The sequence below is a fragment of the Myotis nattereri genome (genome assembly GCF_964212035.1).
Source record: "Myotis nattereri genome assembly, chromosome: 9".
Taxonomy (NCBI): Eukaryota; Metazoa; Chordata; class Mammalia; order Chiroptera; family Vespertilionidae; genus Myotis; species Myotis nattereri.
In genome coordinates, this window is record NC_138084.1 from 21,097,146 (window position 1) to 21,109,434 (window position 12,289).

The 12,289-nt window shown below is 42.1% G+C and overlaps 1 protein-coding gene across 1 annotated transcript in view; it reads left to right on the forward strand.

The window, feature by feature from the left end:
• LOC308524029 (uncharacterized protein) overlaps positions 1 to 12,289 on the forward strand; it is a 124,106-nt gene that overhangs the window by 27,697 nt on the left and 84,120 nt on the right. The gene's annotated exons all lie outside the window — the stretch shown is intronic.

Below are 12,289 nucleotides of genomic sequence, written 5' to 3' on the forward strand. Positions count from 1 at the left end.
TGGACGATTACCATATTCTCATTCCTTATTATGTGTTGGGTTCTGTGCGGAGCACTTCATGTACGTTGTTTTATTTAGACTTCCTAAAGACCCTGTGACACAACTATGATTAGGCTCATTTTACAGATAAAGAAATGAGGACTCAGAGAGGTTAAGGCATTTGTCCATTAGGACTGGGGCATTGCACAACTCCAAGGGGCACCATTCACATTGTTGTCTATGTAGATGGTGCCCTCTGGTGTTGTGCATTCACAAGGTGGCCCTGCTGGGGTTAAGTCTGGGATTTCAGACTCCAGATCCTAAGCTCTTCATTTTATATAACTTTATTAAAACTTTCCACTTCTCTAAGCTACTTTATTTCTTCTGTTTCTGTCTATATATTTGAATGTCAGTCCATCCATCTATCTATGCATCCATCCATCCCTGCCTCTCTCCATCCACTCAACCAGTCATCCATTTAATGGAATAAGTGAAGGTATTAATTACAAACATACCTTGTTTTATTGCTCATCACTTTATTGTGCTTCAGTGGTGTTGCATTTTTTTACAAATTGAAGGCAAGATCCTCCAGCAGCAAAAAGATTACAACTCGCTTTATTGTGGTACTTGCTATATTACACTGGTCTGAAACCAAACCCACAATGTCTCTGAGGTATGCATATACCTATAGAAACTGAATATCCAGTTCCTTGGCATATATCTGGAAACATTAATTTTCTAATGCCTACTTTCATTTTGAAGTTCATTTGAAAGTAAAACTTTGATTATTGAATATTTTAAAGAAATTATAAAAGAAAATAATTTTCTAGTCACCCATATACCCACAATCCAAATTTCATATTATGCCATAGTTGCCTGAAATTTCCATTGTCCCTATTTTTTAAAGAAAACAGACCAGTGTGAGTCAAAGCCTCACCTCGTCTCTTTCACACCTTTCTCTACCTTAAAGGTTGCATGTCATGTCCATGTCACATTCCCACACAGGGTTTTATACATTTACTACATCTGTATGTATCCATAAATAATATTTGGTATTGTTTTGAGTGGTACAGTTTGTATTTACTATCAATATGCTTTGCAACCTGCTTTTGTCCTTTAACACTATATTTTTTGAGATTTATTCATTGTGATGCATTTACATCTAACTGATGGGCAGTTAAGTTGTGTTTAATTTTCTTGCTATTAAAAATCCTACTGGAGGGTGGGAGTGGGTGGAGGGGGAATAAAGGGAGACATCTGTAATACTTTCAACAATAAAGATAAATTTTAAAAAATCATACTGTAAGTGAACATCTGGGGACATGTCTCCTTGTTCATATGACCATGAGCTTCTGTGGTGTAGACACCCAGGAGTGGAATTACACATCTTCAGCTTTCCTTTTCAAAATGCTCTCCAAATGGCTGTGCCTGTTTAGCCCACCAGCACTATAGGAGAATTTCTATTTCCCACATCCTCACCTACACTTGGCATTATCTAGTGGATAGCAAATGGTATCTCATTTTGATTTCTATTTCCTTGAGCATCATTGCATAGTTATTTAGTTCATTCATATTTCCTCTTCTATAAAATGCTTATTCATAATTAATATCCTTTGCCTATTTTTCTAGTAGTAATCTCTGCCTTTCCTATTGATTCATAGGAAGTTTTTTGTTTCTATTTTATTTTTTTCTAGAAACAGATCCTTTGTTAATTGCATTGTGAATACTTTCTTCCAGTAGTCACTTTTCTTTTAACTTGGTTCTATTTTTATACATCTTTGTCACCTTAATTTTATCTTTGAAGATTTTAAAGAGGTAAGTTATTTCATTATAATACCCTTTTACAATATAATGGGAATATACATAGGTAAATTTCTCCTACCTTTATACAAGAGAGATTTGACATTATTGAGCTCTATGAGCAAGGCACTATATAAAATGTAAGCACTTTACATGTATTGATCAATCCTTTTAACAACACAAGGAGATAGGCACTAATGCTATCTCCACTGAAAGATGAGCAAACTCAGGCCCGGAGAGATTAAGTTATTGCCCCAAAGTATGCAGTGATTAAAAGATGGACCTAGGATCAGAATCCAGGGAGTTATTTCCAGGGCTTGTATAACCACTAAAGAGAAATGCTTCTCAACATCACAGTTTCTGCTCTCCAGAGCTCACTTGACAAGAGACGTGCAAACAGGCCCCATTGTGCAGTGAGACAGAGAAGAGTAGCACATATTATTAAAGGGGGTGGCAAGGACTTCTTGGAAGAAATAGCCTTTTAGTTGAGTGAATGAAGGTGAGATATTTGTGCTAGAAGCTAGACAAAGGGAATGGTTGTGTGTATGTGTGTGTGTGCGCGCACGTGTGTGTGCGCGCACGTGTGTGTGTGTGTGTGTGTGTGTGTCTGCGCGCGTGCATGCTCTCTGTAGGAAATGGAAAAGACATTCCAGGCAGAGGGAATGCTATGTGTAGAGGACAGAGCACAGAATATCTGAGAATTGTGAGTGACTCAGTATATTTAGCAGGTGGAATTTATGGGTGGAGTGATTACAAATGAGGCCAACAACAGTGCCTGGTACTTGGCTGCCATTATTATCTGTTGACTAAATAAATGAACAAAAGCTTTTAGTGTTACAAATGCAATCATGAGGCAAGCTCTGTCCCTATAGTTTGTCCCTTATAATTAGCAGTGCTCCCCAAACCTCTTTAGTTTCAAACTTTGTCCTTGAACATATGAGGAAGCATGTGAGTCTTACTTCCCTGTATCAGTAAACACAGTTTAGCATGCCCAATTCAGCCTTTTGTACCGGAAGCTCTTTCAGGTCTTCTAGGTAAGCATTCAGAATGTTATAGGTCATTGCCTATTACCGATCATTACCTATTACTAGGTCATTACCTATATGTCATTACGGAAGCCATTGATACAGTTTGAGATTTATTTGCAGAATTCTGCTTCTCTGATGTTATAACCTATCCTATATAATAAAGAGGGAATATGCAAATTGACCGTCACTCCACTACAAAGATGGTGGCGCCCACAGCGGAGGTGAGGTGTTTCTGTAACACAAGATGGCTGTGCCCACAGAGGAGACGGGATTTCTGTAACACGAGATGGCTGCATCCACAGCAGAGGCCAAGTTCCCATAATAAGCCTTAAAAGGCAATCAGCAGGGACCTGAGACTGTGCCCCCCCAACTCTCCCCCATAAGGCTTGACAGGGGACCTCAGGCCACTCCCCCCGCCCTGGTTCCAGGCCAGGGGACTTCAGGCTGTGCCCCCAACCAGGAAGGTCTTGAAGGGGATCGGAGGCCATGCCCCCTGCCTGGCAGGGCTTGACAGGGGACCTCACAGTGCGCCCCCTGCCTAGTCGAGTTTGATGGGGGAACCTCAGGCTGTGCCCCCCCAACCCGGCAGGGATTGACGAGGGACCTCAAGGTGCACTCCCCGCCCTGGTGCTGGGCTGGGGGACCTCAGGCCGCACCCCCCAGCCCAGCGGAACTTGACAGGGGACCTGAGGCTGTGCCCCTTTGCCCAGTGGGGCTTGACTAGTGATCTCAGACCGTGTCCCTGGCCTGGCGGGGCTTGATGGGGGACCTCAGGCCATGCCCCCTGCCCGGGATAGATTGACGGGGGAACTCAAGGTGCACCCCCCCCCCCCCCCCGGTGCTGGGCTGGGGGACCTCAGGCCACATCCCCCTGCCCAGTGGGGCTTCATGGGGGACCTGAAGCTGCACCTCACTCTCGGCACCAGGACGGGGGACCTGAGGCTGCACCCCCTCAGTCCAGCAGGACTTGACGGGGGACCTGAGGCTGTGCCCCCCTGCCCGGTGGGCCTTGACGAGGGATCTCAGACCATGCCCCTGGCCTGGCGGGGCTTGATGGGGGACCTCAGGTCATGTCCTCCACCCAGTGGGGCTTGATGGGGTACCTCAAGGCATGCCCCCTGTCCCGGCCGGGGCTGGGGGACCTCAGGCCGCGCCCCCTGCCCAGTGGGGCTTGACGGGGTTCCTCAGGCTGCATCCCCCGCCTGGTGTCGGGCCAGGGGACCTGAAGCTGTGACCCCGCCCAGTGGGGCTTGATAAGGGTGGGACCAGCCGGGTCTGGATCTAGTCCAATAGGGGTGGGGCCGGCCAGGTCTGGGTCTCGCGCGATTTCGAGGTGCACGTGGGTGGGCGGGGACTTGACTCTGGGTCCCATGGTGCACCCCAGAGTCTGACAGGAGGAAGATTTTCATATACATTTTACTAATTTTCTTTCATCTCTGACACTTCTATTATAGAGAAAAGGCAAATATCAATATTAAAATATTTCCTCTAATTAATCCCCTTTTAATGTGCACAAATTTTGTGCACCGGGCCACTAGTAACCTCATAATTGCCCCTCTTCTTTTTCAGGGATCCTTCCACGAGTCCATATGACCGCAGGGGCACTTTCCACTTCCCCGTCTTGCCACCCACTACTTACATAGCTGACAAGCTGCTATGTTATACCATTGTGCTAGCCTGAGCACGCTGGCATTCAGCCTAGCCCCAGTGATATAAAATGAGGGGGTACAGATGCCTTTTCTAACAAGACTAGCAAAAGGCAAAATCCTCTTTTGTTTGAAACCATTAGAAGTGTAGTCTTGAGTTCTTGTTCTTTTAGAGAGACTGTGGGGTGAGTCCTTTTCTTCCCCAGCTCCCCCCCTATATCCTGGCTGCTGTAGTTCTGTATGGAGTAATTGAGCAAATGAAATACCAAGCCTATAAAAAAAAAAAGGTAGCATTATCAAAGTGAATGAATGAACACTTACCTAGCAGAACTGTAAGACGTGGAGAACTAGGAAGACAAGTTAATGATCTAGAAATTGTATAGCTTTGGTGTCTTAGAATCATGGCAAATGAAACATATGGCATTGGGTCATTTTTTGCATTGATATGAAAAGAAAATGAGTTTATTTTACAAATAAATGAGTTTGTGTTTCTGTTTGCTATTCATGACTATACTGTTTACTTCTCTCGAAATAGAAATATGTCACCTAAATATTAAATATAGAGAAAGATTTCTTCAGCTATTAATGAAGAATTTTTCTGTACATGCTGTGCTTTCATCCACTTCAATAAACATTTTATGTTTTTCTCTTCATTTGCTATTACTTTGCCTGATGAGGCTGTCTGTGAACAGAGGCATCTTAAGGAAAAAGGAGGGAATTGTTGAAAAGACAGACATGTTAAAATTGTTATTTGCCTGGGTATTAGAATTTTAAATTAAAGCCTGGAATCAAATTCACTTCATTTTCTCATGGCTTTTAAGATACAACAGTGTTTCTATTTCCTATTTTGAAATTTAGAATAGGCCCAGAATTCCACTAAAGTTTCAATGAAAAAATCTATCACATTTATTGTTGTCATTTTAGTGGACATTTATTATTTTTATCTTTGCAGTATCCTTACTGCAGAAGCCTTCTTTTCCCTGTAGAAATCAACTATTCCGTCTTCTCAGTTCATGTGACCCAAATCTGGTGAATCGAAGTCCACAGTAACTTGGTAGACAATAGGCTCGTGTCGGAAGCCAGGTTAGTCCAAGTCAATTACAACTTCGAGACTAGAGAACAGACAGAGGCCAGGCTGGGTTCCTGCGTGGTGACAGCCTGCCTGACTGACACCAGGCCAGAGAAATTCACCCAAAAGATTGGGAAAGATTCCTGACTATGTCATTTGATCATTCATGCTTGAAGTGAGATTTGCCCCACCACTAAATTTCTTATTTTCCCCCCTCAAACTATTTTGAGTTGGTTTCATCCACTTACAGTTGGAAAAGTTCTGGCCAATGCACTCATCATCATTTTCCTCAGGGAGCATTTGTTTAATACTTGGATCATTCCATATTAACCACTCACAACTAATACGAACACATAGTATTAATAAAAGGGTAGAATTGAAAGGGCCACCTGGTCCAGTTTCCCATCTAACCAGAAGTCCCTTCCTGAACATCTTTCATGACATTTAACCTAGAATACACATAATTTCTTCAAGGATTTTGAGATTCAACAGTGTTTCCATTTCCTATTCGAAGTTTTAGAATATATTTGAAATACCAATCATATCTCTACTCTGTCTTCTTAGCTCCCAGATACATAACCTCAGTTCCTTCTCCCATCTTTCACAAAATGATATATCTGGACCACCTTGATTGCTTTCACCTCAATTTACTTGTTTGTTAAATATCCCCTTTAACAGGGGACCTGCAATGAGTTAGCTTTTCCTGTATTTTTCTCTAGACCAGGGGTGGGGAATGCCCGACCCACAGGTCATATAAGGCCCGTGAAGTCATTTGGCCTGGCCTTACCAAGACATTAGGGGTGAGTTTATTAAATGTTTGACCAAATACTGGTATAGTGGGCTAATTTTTAAGTTGATAATTTTGGATGGCCCATGAATGATGTGATACAGTAAATACCCAAATGGCTGTTGGCAGAAAAAAGGTCCCCCACTCCTGCTCTAGATTCTTACATGAATGCAGCCTTATTTTTGGGTTTCTATTTCCCATAAGGTTGCTGTTACTTTTTTTCCCCTCCCTCTCATCCTTGTTTTTGTCAGAGGAGTTCTTAAGCCAGGTCTGTGTTTGAGTTTGTAGTTTTAATTATTTGAATCTATATTAAGACTTTGCAAGCAACCATAAGCTTTTGTTCCCCTAAATATCCAACCTGTGTGTGTGTGTGTGTGGGTGGGTGGGTGGGTGGGAGCAGGGATTGTTTCACCCATGTGTTTCTGGCTCATTGGAACCTTTGATGTATAGAATGATGTAAGAGTCAATCACTGTCACTTAGGTCCCTGAAACAGCCCATTGATTAGATAAGAGTATTAATTTCATCAATTAGGAACTACATTTGACAACATTTTAGGGTCACACAATTGTAATGTTTCTCATTAAGACAATTTCGCACAGTCTCAACTGGCATGGTGATTTTGGACTCAGAAGGTTAAAGGTGAAAAGGACCTGACAGAGCTTATCAAGGCCAAGGTCCCCTTTTATAAATGAGACTGAATTAAAGGTGATTAGGCCGAAGGTACATGGAGTTCATGACAAAACCAGGACTAGAACTTGGGTCTTTTTTATTCTCCCTTACTATCCTTAGTCTCAGATTTGGGAAATAACATTGATCTGCTATGTTTGAAATTTGCATATTACTTCCTTTTGGGTATTTTCATAGCAAGGACTCTTTTGGGGGTGGGGGCTTCTCCAACTGTGCATGGCACCCTCCTATCTCCTCTCCCAACATCCATAATCTCTTTCTCACTCCCAAACCATTCAAAGGTACTCAGGCCAATATTGCTGTGGGCAATCTAGACCTGAAAAATCAGATGAGATGGATGTTCCAAAATCCAAAGCGTCTGGCACTTGAATCAGGATGACACTGTCCTGTCAAGACTCAAACACTCTTAGAACTTTGTTTTGGTGGCAGCTACACATTATATTTTACATTTGTTTAAATCCCTTGGGTTTTTTAAGGATATTTGTATAAAGAATCACATCTTTGCCTTAACTGGTTTGGCTTAGTGGATAGAGCGTCAGCCTGTGGACTGAAAAGGGTCTCAGGTTCGATTCTGGTCAAGAGCATGTATATACTTTGGTTGCGGGCACATCCCCAGTAGGGGGTGTGCAGGAGGCAGCTGATGGATGTTTCTCTCTCATCGATGTTTCTAACTCTCTATCCCTCTCCTTTCCTTTCTGTAAAAAATCAATAAAATATATTTTAAAAATTCAAAAAAAAAGAATCACATTTTTACATTTTGTCTGATCTGGAAGCATATTGTCCCTCTAATGTTCTAATCTTACTAGGAAGACATGTCAGTTGGACTGTATCATGGGGAATCATAGTATCAAAGAAGAAACAGCCAGTTGGAGAATCTCAAACTGTATAAACATAGACCTATCGAGGAGAAAAGATCATATAGAAGGAAAATTATGATAAAATAAACAGTGTAAAGAATATTTAGATACCTGGTCTGCAAAGAAACATAATCCAGGAATAGGGGTTGCCTCTGGGAGGAGGGATGGATGGATGGAGATCAGGATAGGAGGGAGAGAGATGTGTAAAATCTGAACTATATTTTTGAGGCCTTCCTTTTCAAAAATAACTGAATGAAAATAAAATAAGTATAAAGTGCTACACATAGTTTCTTTACCTGAGGCAAATATTTTTAAAAAAAATATTTTAATTGATTTCAGAGAGGAAGGGAGAGAGAGATAGAAACATCAATGATGATAGAAAATCATTGATCAGTTGCCTCCTGCATGCCCCTGTACTGGGGACTAAACCCACAACCTGGGCATGTGCCCTGACTGGGAATTGAATTGTGACCTCATGATTCATAGGTCAACGCTCAACCACTGAGCCATGCTGGCTGGACAAGAAGCAAATGTTTTGTTTTGAGAACTTTCATTGTGTTTTTCAGTGCTTCAAGCACATTTGGGGAAAAGAGTTATGGAGACATCTCCTTTAGCCTTATTTTCTTGACTGATTAAGTAATATGGAGTTTTCTTTGGCTAAAATTTTATTGTTGCTACTCTTAAGGATTTTTTTTCACCCAACATATCTTATGTCAGTATTTTCTATGTTGATACTAATTGATTTTTATCACCCTAAAGACTTTGACAAATAAGGAATATTCAATTTTCCATCTTCCTAGTCTTTTTGCATAATATTTGATATTTTAAAAATAGGCCCCCAACCCCCCCTCATTTTCATCACATTTCTCTTACCTCTTAGCATGTGGTCACCATATGTAATGGGCCACTTTTGCTCACTCTAAAGGTAGATTATTTGGCTGTATCAGTGTGTGATGGATTAAATCAGGGTTTGTGACTATAGGTTTTACATTGGCATATATGAAGATAGCAGTTCTCAGTAGGTGCAACTTAATGGAGGTTTTTCCATTTTGAAAGACATGATTTCTGATGTGTCTGCCATGGTTTTGCCTCTCTGGAAATAACACCAGGATTGCACTTATTTGTGATAGGAGAGAGACTGCAGAAAGAAAAGATGTTGGCTTCAAGGTAAAGATTTTGGCAGATCCAACGCCATCTCATTGGTTACAAAGCCTTTCTGGAAAGCGTGCAATTATTCAGCTTGCACAGCACAATTAAGCAAACAATTCATTTAGTCTCTCTATTGATATTCCATTGCAGAGGGATGGGGATGGCTCGGGAGATTGGAAATGAGAGCTGCAGCCTTTCCCCTCGACGTCTGTGGTTTGGATCTGTTCAGTGGGGTAGTGACCGCATGGTGTCTCCATCTGATGGCTGTGCAGTGACCCATGTGAAACAGATTGGGGTTTCAGGCCCATGGTGAAGCGGTCACATCTCAACATCCAGGATCCCAGCTGGCAGAAATATGTGAGGATTATACCGACATGGTTCTATTCAGTTTGCGCTTGAGTGAAATTCATATTGTGAAAATCCTACTTGCAGTAAAGTGAGCTTTAGAATATCTTTAAAGCCCTGAGTGAAGGTCTCAGCCTTCTACTGTGTCTGATGAGTAGCACATTTAGCTTGTGTACTTTGGCTCAGAGTCTTTAAGAATCTTTATGGAAAATGTCTCCCAGTTCTCACCCACGTTTGTGAATGCCAGGATAATATATCTACTCATGGTTATTACAAACTGCCTAAAGAAACATGGTACTTGGGTACAGCATTCTGTTTACATTTTGTAGTAAATTACGGCACATGTTGGTAGTTTTAGGTTGTATGAGGCCTCTTGTGAATAAAACAGATGTGCTTATAAAAGATGTGCTTATAAAGTGCCATTCGGACCAAAGATATTTCTTAACCTAGGCTTGGGGGGACATGTTGATTGACCCTCTGGGCTTCCTCAGTATGTTTTTATTGATTTGAGAAAGAGAGAGAGAGAGAGAGAGAGAGAGAGAGAGAGAGAGAGAGAGAGAGAGAGAGAAGTTGCCTCCTTACACACCCTCATCTGGGATCTAACTCAAAATCTAGGTATGTACCCTGACTGGGAATCCAACCGGTGACCTTTTGTGCATGGGAGGATGCTCAATCAACTGAGCCAGGCCAGCCAGGACTGCATAATTTCCATTTTCAAATCCTAACATTTAACAAGCTTCTACACATGTACACACACACACACACACACACACACACACACACGGATTTACTAGTACTACTTTTTTACTTTTTCTCATTGGAAGAATCCAGATGTGGACTACAGATGGAGGAGGAGGAGGAGGAGGAGGAGGAGGAAAAGGAGGAAGGAGGGAGGGGGAGGGGAAGAGAGGGGCCCCTGCTGGCCCCATAATGAGAAGAGGCTCCGTGATTGGTCACCTTATGGACTACTTTCTAGGGGTCAATGTGTCTGATCAGATCAATGCGTGCCTACAGCTCTGGCCTGGCGTTGGAGGAGGGGAGCTGATGGTTGTATTGAAGTGGGCAGTTAGCCTTTAAGTGAAAAACAGGTGCTCACCTTGTTGTAGCTTGTGGTATTTATCTGTTTTAAAGACAGTTGTGGACTCTTAGGTTCTCTTGAGTTCCCGTGAGGAGTAGGTCATTATGATGAAAGTATTTTAAAAGCTTCTTTGCTTTCTTGGCAGGAAAAAATGAACACACTGGAGAAAGGCATGGGAGAAATAGTGGGCTTGGACCCTTCATCCTCTCCCTTTCCCTTTTCTGCTCGGCCTGATGGGGTAAGAGGCCCACTAATCCTTGACTGTGGACTGAGTCTCTATGCAGCGGTCCGAGGTGTTTGGGACACAGTGGGGCTGGATTTGCGATAGCCCCCTTTGTTTACTGCATAGTAGGATGCCAAGGGTTGGCTGTTTCATTACCTGATTAAGGCTTCTTATTTAAACTGCGAGGTATCACTTAAACACAAAACGAACTGGAAGAGAGTTAAATTAGATCTTTCTGTTGACAAGAAAATTATTGACTCTCATAAACTCATCAGTGAATTACAGAAACACAGTGGGATGTTTTTTCCGCTCCTTTGGCAAAGGCTGTGCCGGCACATTTTGCACATTATTTGAGAAGAATCTTGTGGGAGGTTGTGGAACTGATTCACTGGCTTGCAGGAAGACCGTTTGACTTTTATCTCCTAAGGCTGACAATAAATGCTTTTATTTAGTTTAGAGGAGGAAGGCTTTACCTTTTTACCTTGACTCATAATTTCTAAGCAGTGCTTTACAAGGAGGTTCAGGGGAAAGTGTTACCATCTCTTCTCTTTTAAAGCCATTTTCTTGCCTTTTTTTTCCGTAAATGATAAGCCATTTTTTTCTCTAAAAGGGCTTGTCTTCTTGTCACTGTCTTCTCTGTTTCTCTGCCATTGCTCCTCTAGCCTAGCTTCTCTTTTAACGTCTTTTCCAATCTTTGTCAAAAGTAGCATCTCTTTTGTCTTCCATTTCTCTTAAATTTTTCTGTGAAGACTAAGTTTTCTTCTTGTTCGCTCCCACTGTTGTCTTTCTTCTCTGTCCATCCAGAGTAGGTGCTGCTCTTTGTGAGCTCATATTGTTCTAATTCCCTACTTACCATATCAAATATCTAAGCCTTACGAATCGCTCCTGATCCTTAAAAGTTTGGGTATCCTCCAATAACAACCAGTTTTGGAACTGTGCAACATCAGAAAGTCCAGGTAGTTTATTGTTTTCTTGTAGCTTATTTACTTACTTTGCAAGCAATTTTGTTCTCTTTCATAATTTCTTTCCAAGTCTACTAGTAATTCTAAACTGGTAAGATATTGCCTGTACTTATTCAATTCCATCCAGGCACATACAACTTCATTATTGCTGGTGAGGTAGCCATCTTTGTTTAATCTCTTCAGGATATCTTTGCATGAATGGTATCCTCTTAAATGTGGATCATGGAGACTATTATATTTGTTTTCCAAAAGTCGAAAATAAGGAGTAATCAGGTTAAAACCATAAGAAGGTTGAAAAAGCCTTTCACTTAACTTTGTACTAGAGTGTGAAGTATTGTTCCCTGGGAGCCCAGGCAGCTTGACCCCAAGACGCAGATCCAGTAGTGAGCTGCCCTGACGCCTGGAAAGATATTCCTCTCTGTCTTTCCCTCTCTCTTCCACATCTCCACACTGCTGGCTGTCTGCAGCCAAGCTGCTGGTGGCCGTCTTGGTGGCGGCAACACTGGCATCCTTGGAGCGGGTGCTGAGGTACAGCTCCATAGCAGGCCCCTCGTTTGTTTTGTTCCCAGTGCCTATTGGCTATGAAAGGTGCAGGTGAAACCCTGGCAAATAACCTCTGTATTTTTATCAACATACAGGTGTTTCTGGGAAGTGGTATAGGAACAATGCTGAATTCCA